Below are 23,469 nucleotides of genomic sequence, written 5' to 3' on the forward strand. Positions count from 1 at the left end.
CACACAAGTGGCTAGTGAGATCTGCCACCCTCTCCATTGAGCATACATAGGATGTGCCAGTCTATCTGAAATATCGATCTCCGACTCAATACTCCTATGATCAAAAATATTTAAGATTAGATTTTTAGGGTTTTAGATCTCACCAGCATGACCCATTCATATCTCCTAAAACCATTGTCCTAATCTTTGGGGTTCATCATAATCTTAGATATAATAAGATGCAGCTAGAATGATGAATCAATGTCTCATTTTATTATCAAATAATAAATATTATTACATGACTTGAAAAATTATAAAGAAAAATTTCATCGCAACACACTTGCAATTAGCTTATAGGGCACTCTTCTTTCAATCTTCCACTTGCACTAAAGTCAATCGCCTTTGTATCTCATGCAATCAAGATGGCGATCAAATAACTGTTGTGGTATGACTTTAGTAAATGGATCTGCTATATTGTTCTTTATATCTACTCATTCAAAGATAACATCTTGTCTCTCTATAATTTTTCGAATGAGGTGGAAGCATCTAAGGATGTCCTTGGATCTATAATGAGACCTAGGTTTCTTAGCTTGAATAACGGCCCTAGTGATATTATAATAGAGTGACACTGGTCCTTCAATCTTAGGAATGATTCCTAAATTTATGATGAATTTTTTCATCCAGATAGTTATTAGATGTCTGTCCTAGATGCTAGATTGGCTGACACATTCCTGTACAAATGTAAGGACAAATTTATAATTTTAACTATAAATAAATAAAAAGATTATTCTACTATCACGTTGTGTACATTATGTCTGTGATACATCCTTTGAGTTAGTAGGAATGTTAATTCATATTTTCAAGAGTTAAAAATTTAAGGCATGAATTTACATAACTAACTCATAAACAGCTCCTGACCATAGGATCATCAAGAGGATGGTGATCGATCCAGAAGGTAGGTGTACGATCGCTTTCTTAGGATAGATGTGTCTTGAGTCTATGGTGTGGAGACACTAGAGTGAGGGTATAGGTATTCATTGAGAATGAGAGTACTGAACGTGACCACCTCGAGCAGTCATAAGGAAATCCATCTTCTCGTCGATGACTAGCTCGATGCTGCAGCTGTGTGTCCAGTTCTTTGACCTGAGGTACATCGACAGTTCACCTTGAGTGTGTTATAATTTGACTACACCATAACTCAGTCTCCTAGCCATTCAAAACCCTGAGGTGTATGTTGGCTGTAGCATATTCATTGTAGGAACCAGATCACACTAAGAAGGGATCATCAATCTTGGTAGATGAGAGAAGTAGTCCTATGATGATCGAAAGATTGAGTCCTTAAGCCCATGGCCATGGCAGAGTGAAATAATAAAAAAGAGTTTTCCATTGGAGTTTCACATCAGACTCGGATCGATCGATTGATTCATATGATTGATGTTGGGTTTGACGAGTTCACCTTAACCCTAATTCAGTCGGGACTCATGATAGAGGAACTCAATCATACAGGTAGCTGCACCAAGAGGTTCGTCTTCATTTCTGATGGGTTGCCACCATATACTACTAGGTGTCATTGATGGATTTTGGGAACAATTAGAATGATCTTGATGATCGATCATTCTAATTGTCTGAATCAGAAGAGTTCTGATCCATCGAAAGGAGTTTCGATGATGTCGATGATGAGATCATGACATGTCTCATTATCATACGAAAATGAACCTAACTGGGTCACACAAGTAAGAGTTAGGATCTGGATGTCATCAATTGAGCTAGCCCAGTTCAATTAATTTGGATTAGATCTAATTAGGTTCAAAGAAATCGTGCTAGCACACGATTGAGCCTAACTTTCTCCTCGTATAATCTTTTCTATCTCAACTGAGCCAAATGTGATTTGACTTACCCAGAGAATCTTGAGAAGGTTTTTCACAGTCTGATTAGAGCCAGTCTAGCTCAGAAAAGACTTATCTTAATTTATGAGATGAATTTAAGACAACATCTGCTAATTCCTGTCACCTGTCATTTCCATTTTAGGATATTGGTCAAACATTGACCCATGGATCTTGGACTGAAGGTCACTTGGCAAGAGATCATTGGAGAGTTTTAGTGGAGTGTTCACCTACTAAATTAGCCCTCAATATGGGCACCATAATCAGATATGGCGTGCACCCCAAGTGGATAAGGATAGAGTCCCATGAGATGAGGACTCTGATCCCTTGATCAACTTGAACTATGGGGCACCAATCTCACTGTGCTTATCTAGTGTTGGCGCCAATAGTAGGAGATATTGTGGGGATTTTTATCTGATATGATCAAATGATATCACTCCACCAATCAAATTTTTTTCAGAATTAATTAAAATTTTTTGATTGGTCGAATGATGTGGCACTGCATGGCGCAGCAGGGTCTATTTAAACCCTATCTGCGCCTAGGGTTTAGAAACTCTGCTCAATAACCAGCAAAAGCCTAAATCTTCTCCACTTCTCCATACCCCCTCTGCTCCTTTCTCTCCCCTCTTCACGTCCAAGAGGTTGGGCATCCATCTGGTGCTTGTCCAAGGTGTGGTGGCTTCCTGATTAGAAGGCTGCAGAGATTTATCGAGAAGCTGTTGCTCCAGCTTCAGAAGATCTTTTGAAGATCTTCCAGATCAGATCCAAATCTGATTTTTGGAGTAAAGATTTGTGAGAATAAGATGATCTAGATCCTACTTGAGTGGATACTGGTAGAGACCAGATGACTGTATGGCTATTTTAGAACCTCGGGCATTGCTGCGATCATCTACAGGATAATCTAGTTACCCTAGAGGTATTTCTCTATTCCTCATATTTTTAGATTTAATTTTAGATTTAATATTAGATAATAAGAATTAAATTTAATAGATCTTAGATCTAAAATATCATAGAATAATTTTTTTTTTGAAATATTCCGCCCCAGATCTCATTAGATCTGGAAGATCCTACAAGGAAAAAGTCGATTTTTTCTTCAACTGGTATCAGAGCCAGGTTGATGGCTCTATTTTAAATCTAATTTAGATCTAATTTTTATTTTTATTTATCTGATATTAATAAATTTTAGATGTTACATCAGATGTGATAGGATCTAAAATCAAAAAAGTTTAAAATTAAATCTAAGTAGTCTAACATGTATGAGATGCATGACTAGACTAGGAGTAGTTTGATCTATGAATAGTCTTATAGTTTTATATTTTAATGTGATTAAAATATAAATTAGATCTAATTTATTCTTTATTTTTTTTATATTATAAATATTATATTCAGATCAAAAAATAAAAAATAAAATTTTAATTAATACATAAGATTGATCTGTTGCATGCCTAGACTAGTTGTAGAATTATTCTAGTAACTGTCTAGAATAGATTTTATATTGAATAGTTTAATTTAAATCTTATTTTTTAGATATTATATATGATATATCAGATCTGAAAGCATGCTCATTAGATCATATTTTAATACATGAGATGTATGCAAAGTATGTATAAGTTAGATCTAAAATTATATATGTGATATGTAACTTAGATCTAACTAGTTTTGTAGTTAAATTAATATTTTTGATTAAGGTATTCCTCATGGCCGTCCAGTCATAAGAACAAAGTAAGGTTTAAGACCTTCTCCTCCCATTCAATGGGGTGTTCTTATGGCGTGTAGGGGTGCTGCATGTTCATCCTTAATCAGAAATCAAAATTTACTTTTCTGCAAAATCCTAGATCCTGAAATCTTAAGATTTATTTACATATTTTGTTTATGAACCCAAGAATTAATTAATGAATTAAGCTTATGAAATTAAATTAGGCCTAAAATTGAGAATTTCAGATCTAAGTTATTTTCATAAAATTAGGTTCAAGCTTGGGTAGCTCAATTAGGTCTAGCGGTTCATCAAATCGAATCAAAAGTTGGTTAGGTGGGATCATGAAAGCTAATAATTGACCAGCCTAATAGGATTAAGTCTAGATCAAGGTCGAATCATATTTAAATGTGACTCGATCAAGTTAAGACCTAATTTAGCTCAGTGGTTAGAGCCTGGATTGTAGACTAACCCAATTGGCTCTGGTTCGACAATTTGGTGTCTAAGGTAAGTTGGGCAGATGCGACCGACTGATTTTTAATTGGGAGCTATTCGACTAGAATGCGTTCTTATCAAGTTAATGGCATATCCCTCCCACCGGTCTCACTTACCTGGCCATATGTGTCGACCCAGTTTTGATTTAAGGTGGCTAACAATTCGAGCTAACCCATGTCACTAGGTTAGTCATAATTATTATGACTATGTCAAGTCAAGTTTAATGAGACCTACATCAAATCTTCCTAAAAAAATATTAAGTCTAAGGTCTTCCACCATTGTGGATGTGCGGGCCCTTCCTGGGGTTGATTATTCTCGACTGGTTACAGTGGCTCAGTTGCACCGGAAAGATGCAACCATGTCCATTAGGCATTGGATGGTATGGATTAGAGGATGGGTTGTGCTCAATATTTCGGATACGGTGAGGGACCCAATCAGGAATCTAATTCATGCAAATGGTGGGTCTGACTTAACTAAGGATTGGAGCAATATTCTGGGCACGGTGAGCTTCATGAATTAGAGACCAAGTTTTGGGTGCACCATGATTAGAGAATCATTGGACAAGAGTTGTCCACTCATCAGTTGACCCATCACCAATAACTATTAGGTGAGGTGGTGAGCCAGTCGGTGAGACCGCACCACTCACTAGAAATCACTAATCATGGAGATTTTCACATCTCTACCTAGGGAGTGTAGGGATCTGAGAAAATAGTGGGAGCCTAATTTGTTTAAAAATGAAAACTCTAAATAAATTGGTTAAGTCTGATTATAAAATCTAACTAGAAACTTTTGACTCCCTATAGGAAACATGTCTGCATCCAATCCTCTGACCAAAATACTAGACACCCACAGATTGACTAGACCTAATTTCAAGGACTGGTTGAAAAATTACAGAATTATTCTGGGTTTTGAGAAACTGACTCATGTCTTGGACCAGGACCCACCTGCCATACTAGCACGTCCGACTGCTGAACAGAGAGCATCTCTGAAAAAATAGATGGATGACAATAACAAAGCTAGGTACTACATATTGGGTGCCATGTCTGATGACTTGCAGCGCCAGCATGAGAACATTATGACTACCCGCCAAATGTTGTCTCACCTACAAGAGTTGTTTGGTGAACAAAGTCGCGTAGCCAAGTATCAAGTCTGCCAAAGGCTTTTAAGGCTAAAATGCATGATGGGTAGTCAGTCCAAGATCATTGTTTGTCAATGATCAAGGATCTTGAGAAGCTTGAGAAGCTTGGTGTCATCTTAGATAGAGATTTTTAGATTGATGTGATCCTTCAGTCCTTGTCTGATGCATATGATCAGTTCATCATGAACTTTCATATGCATAAGATGCAGTGTACCTTAGCTAAGTTAATGAACATGTTGGTTATAGCTGAGCTTTCTTTGAAGGGTTCAAAAGGCTCAGTCCTTACTGTGGAGTGGACTTCTTCCAAGAGAAAGTCTTTTGAAAGAAGAAGAAGTCTGCAAAGAAGCAGAAAGTGGATGGGAAGAAGAAGAAGACAGAACCGAAGAAGAAGGCTGCTGAAAAGAAAAAATATTTTCACTGCAATTCAGATAGCCATTGAAAGCAGAACTGTCCTTAGTACATGATATGTCTCTATCAGCTAAATATTGATGTATCTATATTTCATATCGAGCAAAATGTGAATGCCATGGGAATTAAAAGGCCTAGAGATAGTCTAAATGATAGGTATCTATGGCACCTAAGGCAAGGTCATATAGCGGAAGACAGGGTTAACAAATTGGAGAAATTTGAGCTATTGAGTCCGTTGACTTTCGAGTCATATCCAATTTGTGAATCATGCATTCAAGGCAAAATGACCAAGCTCCCTTTTACAGGACATGGGGAAAGGGCCACAGACCAACTTGTCCTAGTACATACAGATGTGTGCGGTCCATTTGATGTGCCGGTTAGAGGCAACTATGTCTACTTCATTACCTTCACCGATGATATGTCTAGGTACGGGTATGTGTTTCTAATGAAACACAAGTTTGAAGCTTTTGAAAAGTTCAAAGAATTCAGACATGAGGTAGAAAAACAAACAGAAAAATCCATTAAGATTCTTCGATCAGATCGAGGAGGTGAATACCTTAGTCGGGAGTTCCTAGACTATCTTAAGGACAATGGCATAGTCTCTCAATGGACTCCACCTAGAACACCACAACTCAACGGGGTTTCAGAACAGAGGAACCAGACCCTATTAGATATGGTCCGTTCCATGATGAGCTTCACGGACCTCCTTGAGTTTTTTTGGGGACATTATCTCAAGACAGCAATATATGTATTGAATAGGGTTCCCTCTAAAATCATTCCTATCACACCGTATGAGATATGGCATGGTAAGAAGCCAAGTCTGAGTCATCTCAGAATTTGGGGTTGTTCAGCTCATGTCAAGAGACAGTAGGCGGACAAGTTACAGTTCAGATCTTTTAGAGCTCGATTCATAGGTGTTGGAGCATGATCTTGGCTCCTCCCACGGACCTTTGGTGCAGCGGAACCAGCAACGAGTAGATCTGGAGACTTCTGGACATGATCCAAGGCCCTTGACGAAATCAGCCTGGTTGCTGTCTTCTTCGTCAGTCTTTCGTTCCAGATGAAGAATGCCTTTGAAACCACCTTAAAAAATCCAAGATCTGGTACCCAACCAGATTAGACCAGGACTGAGGTCCTCCAATTTGTAGATCTTGAATCGGGGTGTTCTAGATGGGGAAGAAGATAGATGGAGACAGACCTCGCAGATCTATCCTGCTGCAGCCTTTTTGTAGATCTGTTGATGGAGATCTCACCCATGCCTCAAACGACCTCAGATCAACTCCAGATCTGAGAGGGACTTGTACCAACCTCTTCTCAAGAGATTCCAGATCCTAGACCTGGTGTTTGTGTGCCTGCAAGAGAGGAAGAGTAGATCTGGTAGGCGGCTGCAAGGGGGAAGAGGGCTTGTGCCTCCCCTTCTTCACTTTCCTTTTATGGACTGACGGCAAGAAACCCTAGGGTTTCTTGCTCCTGGGGCATGGAGAATTTTTGGAGAGAGAGGGAGAAGAGAGAGAGAGACTTGGAAGAAAGAGTCATCTATTTTCTTGGCTTTTTCAAATCTATACAAGTACATGTATATATAAACACCGGGTCAAGTGACCCAAACCCAAAACTCCCTTGACCAACTCTATAGGAGATTAGGTTAACCCAAGCCCATGTACACCCATGACTCGACCTAATCTCACCTCTCCTGGGCCCAGACTTGGCCCATAAAGAGTTGGTCCCTTAAGGCCCACATAACCTAGACCTCAAGAACCCGAAAGGCCCATAGCCTTTCAACCTAGGGCCCAACTAGCCCTAGAGTCTCCATGAAGCCCTCATGAATGATGGACCTTGGCCTTAGCCTTGGTCCCCTGGGCCTTGGGCACACCACCTGGATCATAACAATCTCCACCTTGGTGTCCCAAGGCCTCAACCAGCTCCACTCTGTCCTTGCGACTGTAGACCCATTTGCAGCCAATGGGCCTCTTCCCCTGTGGCAACTGCACCAATCGCTACGTCTGGTTCTGATGGAGAGACTGCATCTCTTCGGACATCGTCTGGATCCACCGCTCTCTATCCTGGCTCTCAATAGCCTCCTGATATGTATATGGGTCTCCATTCACTATCACCAGGGCATATGACAGCGTCTCCTTGAAGCCATATCGGTCTGGTTGCCTGATGGTCCTCTTGGGCTTGTGTAGGGCAACATCGATATCAGTCCTCGGTCCAGCTCGCTCCTGCTGGACCTCTCTACCTCGATCATCCGTCTGAGTCCTCTCCACCTGTGGAGACACCTTAGGTAGGTTCTCCACCTGAATGTCATGTCCTCCCGTAGTACCTGCAAGAGGCAAAATAAAAGAGGTAAGCTGTCCAGCAGCGCCCTACTGGACCTCCTCCTGCTCCTGCTGCTCCTCCATGCCTGCTCGCCTCCGTAGGACTGACTCCTCATCAAAAATCATATCCCGACTAATGATGACCTTCTTTTCCAAGGGATCCCACAGCCTGTATCCCTTGACTCCTCGCGAATAGCCTAGAAACACCGTCTTGCGTGATCTGGCGTCTAGCTTGCTCCGCTCACCAGCTCCAATGTGCACATAGGCCGTGCACCCAAATACCCGTAGATGGCCCAGCCCAACTGTCCTCCCAGACCACACCTCCTCTGAAAGTCTGCCATCCAACCTGGTGTGAGGTGACCGATTGACCAAGTAACCCACTGCGTCTACTGTGTCAACCCAGAACTCCTTTGGAAGCCCTATGTCACGCCCCCGACCCGAGATTGTGAATCGAGGGTCGCGGCAACCGCCGCATACTTATGAAGAACTCTCTCCATAAGCATGCAAGGCATCTCATCACGATATCAATGCATGACAGTGGAATAAATTCAAATAATTATTATTCAACTTTGATTCAAGTAATTTAAATCAAATGTCTTACATTCAATAAAATTTTACTAAAAATAAAACAATAGGTCTAAGTTCAATGAAGTTGACAATGTTAATCTCGCCTCTAAAAGCTCTGTCCCAATATTTCTTTCCATGCTCAAAATTAATTATCTGAATCTGAAAAATAGAAAGAAAGGTAATGAGCTAGACAGCCCAGTAAGTAACAAGTATCTCTACCAGATATTTCAGATATTATATAATTTTCAAGAACAATGTTGCAAAAATATATTTCATGCTGATTTAATACAAATCCAATATTTTTAAATATTCACATATAATATAATCATAAATCTGATTTGATTCAAAAACACTCGTAACTCAACAGCCTTGACTATAACCAACGTTTAACCCCCATTGGCGGGGTCCACAGAATACCAGCGCACAACCCCCACTGACAGGGTCCACAAACACCAGCGCACAACCCCTACTGGCAGGGTCCACAAACACCAGTGCACAACCCCCACTGACAGGGTCCACTGAGTACCAACGGATAATCCCCATTGGCGGGGCCCACTGAAACATAGTTAGCCTGAGAGTATAAATCCGATCTGTATCAAAACACTTTGTATCATAATATATCATAATTTTTCACTGAATATGTGCATAAATCGATATACCATAACATTTCAAAAGTACTTTTCTTTCAAAATATAATTTCATAAATCATGCATAATTTCAGAGAATAATTATTTATTTTCAGAATAAATATGGAATATCTCGAGAAGATGATTCATTACTTACCTTTCACGGAGCACTGAATGAATGGATCGACTAACTTCTAGGAGATTCTTCAGTGCCTATTATCCAAAATTATATTTTTATATTAATTTTAATTCAAATTCAGTCTAAACAAATTCCAAATCAAAATCTCACTTAAAATCAGACTCTTCCCTAAACTCGATCAAAATCATCAATGAAGCCTTCCACTATGCTAATCCTAGAGGAATAACTTTAGAGAGAGAGAAATCCATCAAGAGAGAGAAATAATTTAGAGAGAGAAAGTAGAGAGAGAAAGTCCAATTCCAGAGAGAGAAAGTAAGGGTTCAGACTGAAAGAAGAGAGAGAAACTCTCTCTCATCATTTTTTTATTTATTTTATTTTATTATTTATTTATTTATTTATTTTTCTTTTCTTTTCTTTTCTTTTCTTTTTCTCTTTTTCTTCTTTTTCTTCTTTTTCTTTCCTTTTTCTTTTCTTTTCTTTTCTTTTTCTCTTTTTCTTCTTTTTCTTTTTTTTTTTCTTTTCTTTTCTTTTCTTTTTCTCTTTTTCTTCTTTTTCTTTTTTTTTCTTCTTTTTCTTTTCTTTTCTTCTTTTTCTTCTTTTTCTTCTTCTTCTTCTCTCGGGCTCCTTCCAGGCCGAACAGGGGACGGCAGTCCCCTCCTTGTGCCGGGCCGTTCAGGCCGCAGCCGCCGCAGTGCAGGCCGGCGGCAGAGGGGGGCCACTCCCCCGGTTACAGAGGAGCATGGCCGACGGTCGATTGCGATCGCCGGTGCCAAAAAATCCAAGGGAAAAGAGACCGAAACAGAGGTCTCTTTTCTGATCAAAAATCGACGACTCCCATCGCCGGCAGCCGCGCACAAATGCACAGGAGGAAGGGGAAAGAAGAGAGGAAGAAAAGAAAAACTCACCTCGACCTCCGATGACCTCGTCGGTGAGCAGTCACAGCGAGAACAAGGTGGTGTCCGCGGCTCTAATTTGAGAAAATCGGAGAGAAAGAGAGGGGAAGAGGGTTGATGATCAGCTTCAAGGGAAAGGGAAGGTCTTTTTATAGAGGACCCTAGGACTCCGAGAGGTCCTAGGATTCCCGTTTCGTCCGGATCTCGTCGGAGAAGAAGACTCCTATCGGGAGTCTTCTTCCCGATTTGTTTCCTCTTTTTTTTTTTTTTTCCTGGGCTTGGGTCTTGCTAGATTGGGCTTGGGTTTTGGGCTATAACACCCTGCCTGTAGCCTCATGCATCGTGCCTTTTCCAAAAGTGTTCTGTTCATCCTCTCGGCCACCCCATTCTGCTGTGGAGTCCTCTTAACTGAGAAGTGTCTCCTGATCCCACACTCCTCACAGTAATCTTGGAACTCTCTGCTGGTGTACTCTCCGCCATTGTCTGACCTCAGACACTTCACGCTCCTCCCCTGCTCCTTCTCCACCTCCGCTCTCCAGATCTTGAACTTGGTGAAGACCTCTAACTTCTCTCTCATGAAGTAAATCTAGAGTTTCCTTGAGAAATCATTAATCCGGGTCATGAAGTATCTGGCCCCATTTCTAGCTAAAACTGGGGCTGGTCCCCACACATCCGTGTGTACTAACTCCAGAGGGGCTGCACTGCGGGCCATACTGATGGTGAAATGAACTCTTCTCTGCTTTTCCATCTGGCAAGGCTCACAGATATCCCCTGTAGCACCATCCTTCAGATCAGAGATGAGTCCTCTCTTGCTCAAGTCCCTCAGCCCCCTGTCACCCATGTGGCCTAGGCGGTAGTGCCACATCCTGTAAGCTCCCTCCTGGTCCTGTGCTGTAGCTGCTGCATCAGACTCTCCGGTCACCACAGATCCCTCCATGCGATAGAGGTTATTGTCCAACCTCCTGCCTCTCGTCACCACCATAGCTCCATTGGAGATGTTCAGTACTCCACTTCTAGCCCTACTGTTGAAGCTGTATCCACTGCGCTCCAAGTAGCCTAGTGACACCAGATTCTTTTCCAGCTCTGGGATGTGCTTTACATTTGTCAATGTCCTCACAATCCCATCAAACATCCTCACCCTGACTGTCCCTATCCCAGCCACCTTGCAAGGATGATTGTCGCCTAGAGTCACTGATCCCTCATCTGTCTTGGTGTATGTCGTAAACCAAGACCTGTGTGGTGTGTAGTGATGTGAGCACGCAGAGTCTAGTGTCCACTCCTCTGTGTAATACCTGTGACCATTGATACCACAAGTAGATCATCCTCCACCTGCTGCCCAGCAACTGCACTCACTAATTCTGAGCCACTTCTTTCTCCCTTCTTGCTCTTCCATAGTGGACATTCTCGCTTGAAGTGTCCGAACTCGTTGCACTTGAAGCATTTCACCTCTTTATTTCCCTTCCTGGACTTGGACCACCCCCTGGACTTGCTTCTGCCTCTACCTCTACCTGTCCTTTCCCCTACTGCCAAACCCTCCTAGGGAGCTCGATCTCTGGTCAACTTTTTCCTCTGCTCATTCGACCTCAGCACCGAGACCATGTCCTCATACTCCAGAGTCTCCTTGCCGTAGAGCAGTGTAGTCACCAAAGAATCATATGATCCGGGCAGCGAACATAGAAGCAATAGTGACTTGTCCTCCTCATCCAGCTTCACCCCGATATTCACCAACTCCATGCACAACTGGTCGAACCTCTGAATGTGGCCAATCACATCAGATCCCTCCTGCATCCGAAGACTGTACAGCCTCTTCTTCAACACCAGCTTGTTGCACATATTCTTCCCCATGTACATGGTGTGCAACTTCGACCAAAGGCCCTTCGGGGTCTTTTCTTCTAGCACTGAATATAATGCCACATCTGCCAAACATCCTCTAATCACCAAGCATGCTTTCTTCTCCAACGATGCCCACTGTCTATTTGTCATTCCCTCAGGCTTCTCATCCAAAGCCTGATCCAGATCTGCTTGCACCAGAAGATACTCCACTTGGATTTTTCACATGGAAAAATTCTCCTTGCCATCAAACTTCTCGAACTCGACCTTCATATTGCTGCCCATGACTGGATCCAAGCCAAACAAGCAATATAAAATCAAGAAGTATAGAATATACCTTGATGGTACCTTACTAAAAATTTTCAGCACTTAGGATCTTCAACTTCTCACACTTGAAACCACTTCCTCACCACTGTGGCTCTGATACCAACTATTGGAGCATGATCTTGACTCCTCCCATGGACCTTTGGTGCAGTAGAACCAGCAACAAATAGATCTGGAGACTTCTGGACATGATCCAAGGCCCTTGATGAAATCAGCCTGGTTGCTGTCTTCTTCGTCAGTCTTTCATTCCAGATGAAGAACGCCTTTGAAACCACCTCAAAAAAATTCAAGATCTGGTACCCAACCAGGTCAAACCTGGACCGAGGTCTTACAATTTGTAGATCTTAAATCAGGGCATTCTAGATGGGGAAGAAGATAGATGGAGACAGACCTCACAGATCTGTCCTGCTGCAGCCTTTTTGTAGATCTGTTGATGGAGATCTCACCCGTGCCTCAAACGACCTCAGATCAACTCCAGATCTGAGAGAGACTTGTACCAACCTCTTCTCAAGAGATTCTAGGTCCTGGACCTAGTGTTTGGGTGCCTGCAGGAGAGGAAGAGCAAATCTGATAGGCGGCTGCAAGGGGGAAGAGGGCTTGCGCCTCCCCTTCTTCACTTTCCTTTTATGGACAGGTGGCAAGAAACCCTAGGGTTTCTTGCTCCTGGGGCATGGAGAATTGCTGGAGAGAGAGAGAGAAGAGAGAGAGAGACTTGGGAGAAAGAGTCATCTATTTTCTTAGCTTTTTCAAACCTATACAAGTACATGTATATATAAACACCGGGTCAAGTGATCCAAACCCAAAACTTCCTTGACCAACTCTATGGGAGATTAGGTTAACCCAAGCTTATGTACACCCATGACTCAACCTAATCTCACCTCTCCTGGGTCCAGACCTGGCCCATAAAGAGTTGGTCCCTTGAGGCCCACATAACCTAGACCTCAAGAACCCGAAAGGCCCACAGCCTTTCAACCTAGGGCCCAACTAGCCCTAGAGTCTCCATGAAGCCCTCATAAATGATGGACCTTGGCCTTAGCCTTGGTCCCCTGGGCCTTGGGCACACCACCTGGATCATAACAATAGGATATCCTAAAGAGTCATTAGGATACTATTTCTATATTTTGAAAGATCACAATGTGATTGTGAATCGACATGCTATTTTTTTTAAAAAATAATTTATTCAAGATGGTGGCATCGAAAGAATAATTAAGCTCAAAGAGAATATCTCCCGAGAGCAACGAGCTAAAGAACCTGACAAACCAAATCAATTAGAACCAGTCCTACACAACCTCTTCCACCTCGTAGATCGACTAGGGTTTCCCATCCTCCTGAAAGGTACTTAGGTATATACAAGAGGAAGTAGAGGAAATATTCCTCACAAAAAATGGGACTCATGGTGATGACCCCAAGACTAATGATGAGGTGATATCAGATATCGACTTCGAGAAATTGTTAGAGGCAATAAGATCAGAAATTGACTCGATGCACTCAAACCAAGTCTGGACCTTGGTAGATCCACCTGAAGGTATTATACCTATTAGGTATAAATGGATCTTCAAGAAAAAGATAGGTGCAGATGAAAATGTGGAGACATTCAAGGCTAGGCTCGTAGCAAAAGGTTATAGTCAGTGCGAAGGCATTGACTATTAGGATACCTTTTCGTCCGTAGCCATGCTAAAATCCATCCACACATTGCTTGCTGTTGTAGCCTATTTCGATTATGAAATATGGCAGATGGATGTGAAAATGACATTCTTAAATGGATATCTTGAGGAAGATATCTATATGGAACAGTCACTTGGTTTCACATCCAGTGATGATGATCACAAGATCTGCAAGCTGCAAAGATCCATTTATGGACTTAAGCAAGCATCTCAGAGCTGGAATACTCGTTTCAATAATGTGATCAAAATATTTGGTTTCATCAAGAACGAGGAGGAACCATGTGTGTTCAAGAAGGTCAGTGGGAGTACAGTTGTCTTCCTCATACTGTACGTAGATGACATCCTCCTGATTGGGAATGATATTTCTATGTTGACCTCAGTCAAAATATGGTTGTTTAAGGAATTCTCTATGAAAGATCTAGTAGAGGTATCCTTTATACTGGGTATTAAGGTCTATAGAGATAGACCAAATAGGATGCTGGGACTCTCACAGAAGATGTACATAGAGGAGGTGCTAAAAAAGTTTAGTATGAAAAACTCCAAAAGAGGTTTAGTACCTTTTAGACATGGCATTCATCTCTCCAAGAAGATGTGCCCTAGCACACCTGAGGAGATTGAATGCATGAGTAAGATCCCTTATGCTTCGGCAATAGAAAGCCTCATGTATGTCATGCTATGTACACGACCTGATATAGCCCATGCTGTGAGTGTCACAAGCAGATATCAGTCGAATTCAGACGAAGAGCACTGGACTTCTGTGAAATGTATCCTTAAGTACTTGAGAAGGACTAAGGATATGTTTCTAGTCTTTGGGAATGGAGAACTCCAGGTTCAGAGATTTACAGACTCAAACTTTATGTCTGATATAGATAATCGAAAGTCGACATCTGAAAGTTTGTTCATTTGCAATGGTGGTGCAGTTAGCTGGAAGAGTTTTAAACAGACGGTGATTGCTGATTCCACCATGGAGGCAGAATATATTGCTGCATCGGAAGCTATGAAGGAGGTATTCTGGTACAAGAAGTTTGCCGCAGAGCTTGAAGTGATGTCATCGGATACCATCCCTCTTTACTGCGACAATAATGGCACCATAGCCCTAGCTAAGGAGTCAAGATCTCACTAGAAGTTCAAGCATATCGAGCGGTGATACCATCTGATCTGTGATTACCTCGAAAAAGATTATGTCGAGGTTAAGAGAGTCGACTCCACAGACAATATGGCAGACCCACTGACAAAGCCATTAGGCCAGCAGAAGATCGAAGCCCACCTTGAGAAGATGGAACTTGATATGTAGCCAATTGGCATTAGGTCAAGTAGGAGTTTGTTAGATGTATGCCCTAGATGCCAGATTGGCTGACACATTTCTATACAAATGTAAGGATAAATTTATAATTTTGATTATAAATAAATAAAAGGATTATTCTACTATCACATTATGTACATTATGTCTGTGATACATCCTTTGAGCTAGTAGAAATGTTAATTCATATTTTCAAGAGTTGAAAATTTAAGGCATGAATTTACATAACTAACTCATAAACAGCTCCTGACCATAGGATCATCACGAGGATGGTGATCGATCCGAAAAGTTGGTGTACTATCGCTTTCTTAGGATAGATGTGTCTTGAGTCTACGGTGTGGAGACACCAGAGTGAGAGTACAGGTATTCATTGAGAATGAAAGTACTGAGCGTGACCACCTCGAGCAGTCATAAGGAAATCTACCTTCTCATCGATGACTAGCTCGATGCTGCAGCTGTGTGTCTAGTTCTTTAACTTGAGGTACATCGATAATTCACCTTGAGTGTGTTATAGTTTGATTACTTCATAACTCGATCTCCTAGCCATTCGAAACTCTGAAGTGTATGTTGGCTGTAGCATATTCATTGTAGGAACCAGATCACACCAAGAAGGGATCTATCAACCTTGGTAGATGAGAGGAGTAGTCCTATGATGATCAAAAGATCGAGTCCTTAAGCCCATAGCCATGGTAGAGTGAAATAATAAAAAAGAGTTTTCCATTGGAGTTTCACATCAGACTCGGATCAATCGATTGATTCATATGACTGATGTTGGGTTTGACGAGTTCACCTTAACCCTAATTCAGTCGGGACTCATGATAGAGGAACTCAATCACACAGGTAGCTGCACCAAGAGGTTCGTCTTCATTTCTGATGGATTGCCACCATATACTGCTAGGTATCACTGATGGATTTTGAGTGCAATTAGAATGATCTTGATGATCGATCATTCTAATTGTCTGAATTAGAAGAGTTCTGATCTATCGAAAGGAGTTTCGATGATGTCGATGATGAGATCATGATATATCTCATTACCATACATAAATGAATCTAACTAGATCACACAAACAAGAGTTAGGGTCTGGATGTCATCAATTGAGCTAGCCCAGTTCAATTGATTTGGATTAGATCCAATTAGGTTCAAGAAAATCGTGCTAGCACACAATTGAGCCTAACTTTCTCCTCGTATAATCTTTTCTATCTTGACTGAGCCAAATATGATTTGACTCACCCAGAGAACCTTGAGAAGATTTCTCACAGTCTGACTGGAGCCAGTCCAGCTCAGAAAAGACTTGTCTTAATTCATGAGATGAATTTAAGACAACACCTGCTAATTCCTGTCACCTGCCATTTTCATTTTAGGACATTGGTCAAACGTTGACCCATGGACCTCAGACTGAAGGCCACTTGGCAAGAGGTCATTGGAGAGTTTTAGTGAAGTGTCCACCTGCTAAATTAGCCCTCAATGTGGGCACCATAATCAGATATGGCGTGCGCCCCAAGTGGATAAGGATAGAGTCCCACGAGATGAGACTCTGATCCCTTGATCAACTTGGACTGTGGGGTGCCAATCTCACTGTGCTTATCCAGTGTTGGTGCCAACAGTAGGAGGGATTGTGGGGATTCTTATCTGATATGATCAAATGATATCACTCCATCAATCAAAATTTTTTCAAAATTAATTAGAATTTTTTGATTGGTCGAATGATGTGGCACTGCATGGCGCAGTAGGGTCTATTTAAACCCTGTCTGCGCCTAGGGTTTAGAGACTCTGCTCAATAACCAGCAAAATCCTAAATCCTCTCCACTTCTCCACACCCCCTCTACTCCTTTCCCTCCCCTCTTCACATCCAAGAGGTTAGGCATCCATCTGGTGTTTGTCCAAGGTATGGTGGCTTCCTGATTAGAAGGCTACAAAGATTTGTCGAGAAGCTGCTGCTCCAGCTTCAGAAGATCTTTTGAAGATCTTCCAGATCAGATCTAGATCTAATTTTTGGAGTAAAGATTCACAAGGAGAAGATGATCTAGATCCTACTTGAGTAGATACTGGTAGAGGCCAGGTGACTGCATGGCTATTTTAGAACCTCGGGCATTGCTGCGATCATCTACAAGGTAATCTAGTTACGCTAGAGGTATTTCTCTATTCCTCATGTTTTCAGATTTTATTTTAGATTTAATATCAGATAATAAGAATTAGATCTAATAGATCTTAGATCTGAAATATCATAGGATATTTTTTTTTTGAAATATTTCGCCCCAGATCTCATTAGATCTGGAAGATCCTATAAGGAAAAAGCCAGTTTTTCCTTCAACAGCTTCCTTAATGGCTTCACTAGCAATGACATATTCTGCCTCAGTAGTTGAGTCAGATACTATCTGCTGCTTGAAACTCTTTCAACTCACTACCCCACCATCTAGGATAAACACATACCCTGATATTGACTTGCTATCATCCAAATTAGATTAAAAATTAGAATCTATATATCCCTCTAGTTTCAACTCTGATCCCCCATAAAATATGAGAAAAACATCTTTAGTCCTTCTTAGATACTTTAAAATATTTTTCATAGCTTTCTAATGACCCTCCCCTGGATCAGCCTGAAATCTGCTAGCTATGCCTAAAGCATAAGCTACATCAGGCCTGGTACATATCTTCGTATATATAATTGATCCCACTGTCAAAGCATAAGGAATTTTATTCATTCTCTTCCTCTCTTCTGGTGTCTTAGGATATATTTTCTTGGAGAAACGTATACCATGACTTACAGATAGATAACCTCTCTTACTTACCTCCATATTAAATCTTTTTAATATGAGATCTATGTACTGTGACTAGGATAAGCCTAACATTCTTTTAGATCTATCTCTATAGATCTTTATACCCAGTATATAGATGCTTCATCCAAATCTTTCATGAAAAACTTATTCGATAACTAAGTCTTGACCGATTGCATTATTGGGATATCATTCCCAATGAGCAGTATGTCATCGATATACAAAACCAAGAAGACAATAACAATCCCACTTATCTTCTTATACACACATGGTTCATCCTTATTTTTGATAAAGCTAAATTCTTTGACTGTCATATCAAATCAGATGTTCCTACTCCTCGAAGCTTGCTTCAATCCATAAATAGATCTCTTTAGCTTGCATACTTGATTGCCCTCCCACTTGAGATAAATTCCTCTGGCTGAGTCATATAGACCTCTTCCTCAATTCCTCAAGATTACCATTGAGGAATGTGGTCTTGACGTCCATCTGTCAGATCACGTCCATCTGTCAGATCTTATAATTGTAGTATCCCGTTATAGCAAGCAAAATCTGGATGGACTTGAGCATAGCCACTGGTGAGAAAGTTTTATCATAGTCAATTTTTTGCCTTTGTCTGAAATCCATAGCCACCAACCTAGCTTTATAGGTTTCTATTTGGCCATCTGCTTCGATTTTCTTCTTGAAGACCCACTTGCATCCTATTGGGGTCACACCCTCAGACACATCAACCAATATCCATACTTGGTTTGTATACATCGAGTCTATCTCAGATTTCATGGCTTCCAGCCATCTGTCTTAGTCTCTACTCATGACAGCTTTTGAATAGGTCAGTGGATCATCATCCTGAATGTTGTTAATCGAATTATCATTCTCAATGATAAAACCATATCTCAGAGGTGCTTGACGCACTCTATCTGACCTTCAGAGAGGAGATGTGCATTGTGGATGTACCTCATCCTTGAGTACTTCTGATTAAGGATCTTTTTGTAGTCCAACCACAGTTATTTTTGGATCAATTTGTAAATTTTGAACTTTCATAAGTTCAATATTCCTCCCACTACTTTCTTCTTGAATGAATTCATTTTTCAAAAAAATGGCATGCCTACTAACAAATATCTTTTGTTCAGTAAGGTAGTAGAAGTAGTATCCATTAGTTTCCTTAGGATATCCTATAAATCTACACTTATCTGATCTAGCACTAAGCTTTTATCTAAAAATATTTTTGACATAAGCAAGATAGCCCCAAATCTTAAGATGTTTAAGATTAAGCTTCCTTCCCTTCCATATCTCATATGGTGTGCTTGCAACAGACTTTGAAGGCATCCTGTTTAAAATATATACGGCAGTCTCTAGGGCATATCCCTAAAAAGATATTGAGAGATCAGTGAAGCACATCATGGATCGCACCATATCTATCAAAGTGCGATTCCTCCTTTCTGCTACACCATTTAACTGGGGTGTATAAGGAGGGGTCCATTCAGACAGAATACCTTTACTTTTAAGATGATCAAAAAATTTATTGGATAAATATTCTCTTCCTCAATCAGATCGAAGAACCTTGATACTTTTTTTAGTTTATTTCTCGATCATACATTGATACTCCTTGAACTTATCAAAGGCTTCAGAATTATGTTTCATAAGATGCATATATCCGAACCTTGATAGATCATCTATAAAGGTGATAAAATAGAAGTATCCTCCTCTGACCTGAGTTGTCATCGGTCTATATACATCTGTATGTACTAAGGCAAACAACTCATTTGCCCTCTTTTCATATCCAGAGAATGGAGTCTTGGCATCTTACCCATGAGATAAGATTCTCAATTTTTTAATGATTCATAATCATGCAGATCAAAGAATTCTTCTTTGTATAACTTATTTATCTTTGACTCACTAATATGATCAAGGCGGTAATGCCAAAGATATGCGATTTCGCATCTTCTCTCTTTTGTTTTCATATTTCTTTCAGTATAAAAAATATTTTCATTAAGTACAATAATTACAAGATTATTATCAATATAACAGCTACCATAAAATTTATTAGAAAAGAAAATGGAGCATCCATTTCCTATTAGCCTTATTTCATAACCTTATTTTAATAACAAAGATATAGAAATAATATTTCTAATGACTTTTGACATATAATAATAGTCTTTTAATTCTAAAATTTTGTCTAAAGGTAAATCAAGCATATAGGTTCCCATAGCCTTTGCGCTAATGGACTCTCCACTTGCACCATAAAGCTCAAGGTCACCTCTCTTCAAACCTTTGATATTCTGTAGTCACTGTAATGAATTACAAATATGCGATCCACAAACGGTATCCAATACCCAAGTATTAGAGTTTGAGCCACTCAATGAAAAATAGGTCTGTATCATATGCACACCTTTTGGTGCTATACTTGCACCCTGCTTCAAACTTGCAAGATAATCCTTGCAATTATTCTCCTAATGTCTAAATTTGCTACAAATAATATCCATAGAGACTTCTTTTGCCTTCTTATTATTACTGACCAATCTAGGGTCAGAAATATCCAGAATATCGAAATTTATCTCCGATACGAACCTAATTTGCAAGTTCCTCAACCAATCCACATAGTTGGAATCGATCAATATAGTTTCATATAGTGAAAATAAAGAAATCATAATGTAGACTTAAATCTACATAAATAAGAATAATAATATAAGTGACCACTCATGTTTGACATGCATAACTAGATGAAGTCTTTTAATCTAGTTATGTCTCTCACTATTTTATCGGATACCATAGCCCTCTCCTATGGTAAACGAGAAATCCTAATTTAGTTTTTTAATGGGGTTGAGACCCTAATCCCTCAATGAAATCTTGTAGATATCATAACAAATCTCAATAAGTTCAAAGATAGGAAAACCTATCCAATTACATCTCATGCAACTCTCAACATAATCTTTATCTCTAAAAATACTCATAGCCTTATGGATATCACAACAAACTAGTATTTTTAGTTAAGTCAGACCCTTCATGTCCATACAGCCATATCTAAAAAATACCATCCTTGTGGATATCACAACAAAGCAACATTTCAAATATGCCATAAAGCATATAATATGTACCAAAACAAACCCACATCAATCCCTATAGCAAGCCTTGTGGATATCACAACAAATCTACTATAGTTTTTGATAGGGTATTGACTAGGCATGAAGGAAAGCATATATAGTGCTCAAAATACTGAGCTACCTTCATTCAAGATTTGAACTAATTTAATTGGCTAGAAAAGTGTTAAGATTGGTGGGGGTACCTCCGTTGCTTTTTTAGACACCAATAAAATTGACTAGGCCAGCAACGGAACCAATTAAATAACCACCACACTTGAAACACTCCTTAGACACCAAATGATTAATCAATTCAAGAAATAGGTCAGCTACTGGTTCATGACACTATGACTTATTATGATTTTTATGAGGGCTTTAATGGTCTCAAGCACATCTTTATTCAATCAGTCACAATGATGCACTATTATAGTTGTATCTTAACAATTATAACAATTAACCATAGCATCCAATCATATCTCTAAGATATAAAAATATAATCATACAACATGATTATAACTAAGCATCTCAAGCATATCACTTTTGTATGAAGTTCTAATAATATGCATGAATACAAAAAACTCTTTTCGTGGTTCTTCTTCTTAGGACATCATAGTGGCATCCCTACACGCCATAAGAGTACCCTATGAAATAGGAAGAGAGGATCTATGAACCCTACTTGCTCTTATTACTAGACGGTCTGGTGATAAATTTCAATTCAAGTACTAGGCTACTCAAAAAGATTCTATACATACATTATACATTTTATATTTAAAACATATCTCTAAGACATGCTAGGGTTTGGATGTTCAATCGGGTTCAACTCTTGATCCAACTTGAACCAAACCAAAAACCCATGCTTGATCATAATTAAGATAATAATTTAATCTTTAATTATATAGATTAAGATAGGCTCTGATACCACTGTTGGGTTTTGATGGCACAGCGGAAGGACTAGGTGTTTAAAATTTTTCATTCGAAACATCCGATGCACCGAAAATCCTAATGCCCAGAAATCCTTGACTATAATAATCAAAGTATAATAAATTAAATTTAGATAAGAAGAATACCTATAGCGTTAATCTTAATATCCATAAGGTATCCAAGTGTTCCATCTTACAATGGTGATCCACATGAAAATTGAACCAAAGATAGCATTCCTTCTTCTCTTTGATTCAAGAGTTCTAGCCCCTAGAACTTGACTAGCCCTGTATCGATCAGGTTTCTTCAAGAATCTGACTCCACCCTCAAAGATCCTTCTCTATACTTTTGATCTTTTTTCTTTAGGACCCTCACAATCCTTATTTGGATCAAATAAGGCTTTGTCCTAAATCCCAAAGCCTTACCGTAAAACTAAGATGGGTTGCAAGAAAGAAAGGAGAGCAACAGAGACAAAATTAGAAACTCGATCTGAATGCCTCAGATGCCCAGCACCCAGGCCTTTTTATAGCCACCAGAGGGATGCCAAAAGAGAGAGACACACCCCATAAAAAAGTATTATCTGATCTGATTATCAGATATAAGAGTTTCTTCAAGCAGAAGGACTCTTATCACCGATACGCTGATCTGCACCTTCACCTACACATGCGACCAGAGAAGGGATTTTTTGCATCCCTTCTTAAATCAAAAAAATCCATAAAAAATTCATGTGGATAGGGAACTCATTTTTAATTCCAGAAAACTTGATATGGTGATAAAATTCTCATGGAAGGATGCTATCCTTACACCTCTTCATGCGAGTTCTGATCACCATGTGGGCACGCACATGAGGAAGTTTCCAGCATCCATTTGGCCATCTGATAAGTCTAAGAAAATTCCAAAACAATCACCAAAAATAGATCATCAAATGTGAAACATTATCAAAAAAATTTATTCCAATTTGAAAGCATTTGTTTAGGAGAAGAACTCTCTAAACTAAGAGGAGATGAGATGCTTTAGCGCACATGCGTGAGACATCCTTCTCTTTTCTAATTTTTTTCTACCCCAAAAATTCTAGAATCTATCTCATACTTTGAGATGTGTATCAAAAGATGAAGAGTGATGTGAATTATCATACATGTCTTAATCCTATTCTAGAAGGGCTCCTTCTGCTCACACCAACACGCGCACGCTGAATCTGATTTGCACTAAGAGTTTTTCACAACTTGGACTCTTCATAATTGGCATTAATTTGGATTTTGACACCCCAATTTGGACTGCTTTTAGGTGGTACAACCTGACCCAAATGCTCACCAAATTGGGCTAGCTAATTAGCAAGGGATGAAACCAAATTGATCTCTAAAGAAGCAAGAGTTTCCACACGTGCTAGCATGCTTACCGGGACCCTAATTGAATTCAAAATTTTAATCAATCTTTTTCAAAAGGATCCT

The sequence above is a fragment of the Elaeis guineensis genome, chromosome 5 (assembly GCF_000442705.2).
Source record: "Elaeis guineensis isolate ETL-2024a chromosome 5, EG11, whole genome shotgun sequence".
Classification (NCBI taxonomy): Eukaryota; Viridiplantae; Streptophyta; class Magnoliopsida; order Arecales; family Arecaceae; genus Elaeis; species Elaeis guineensis.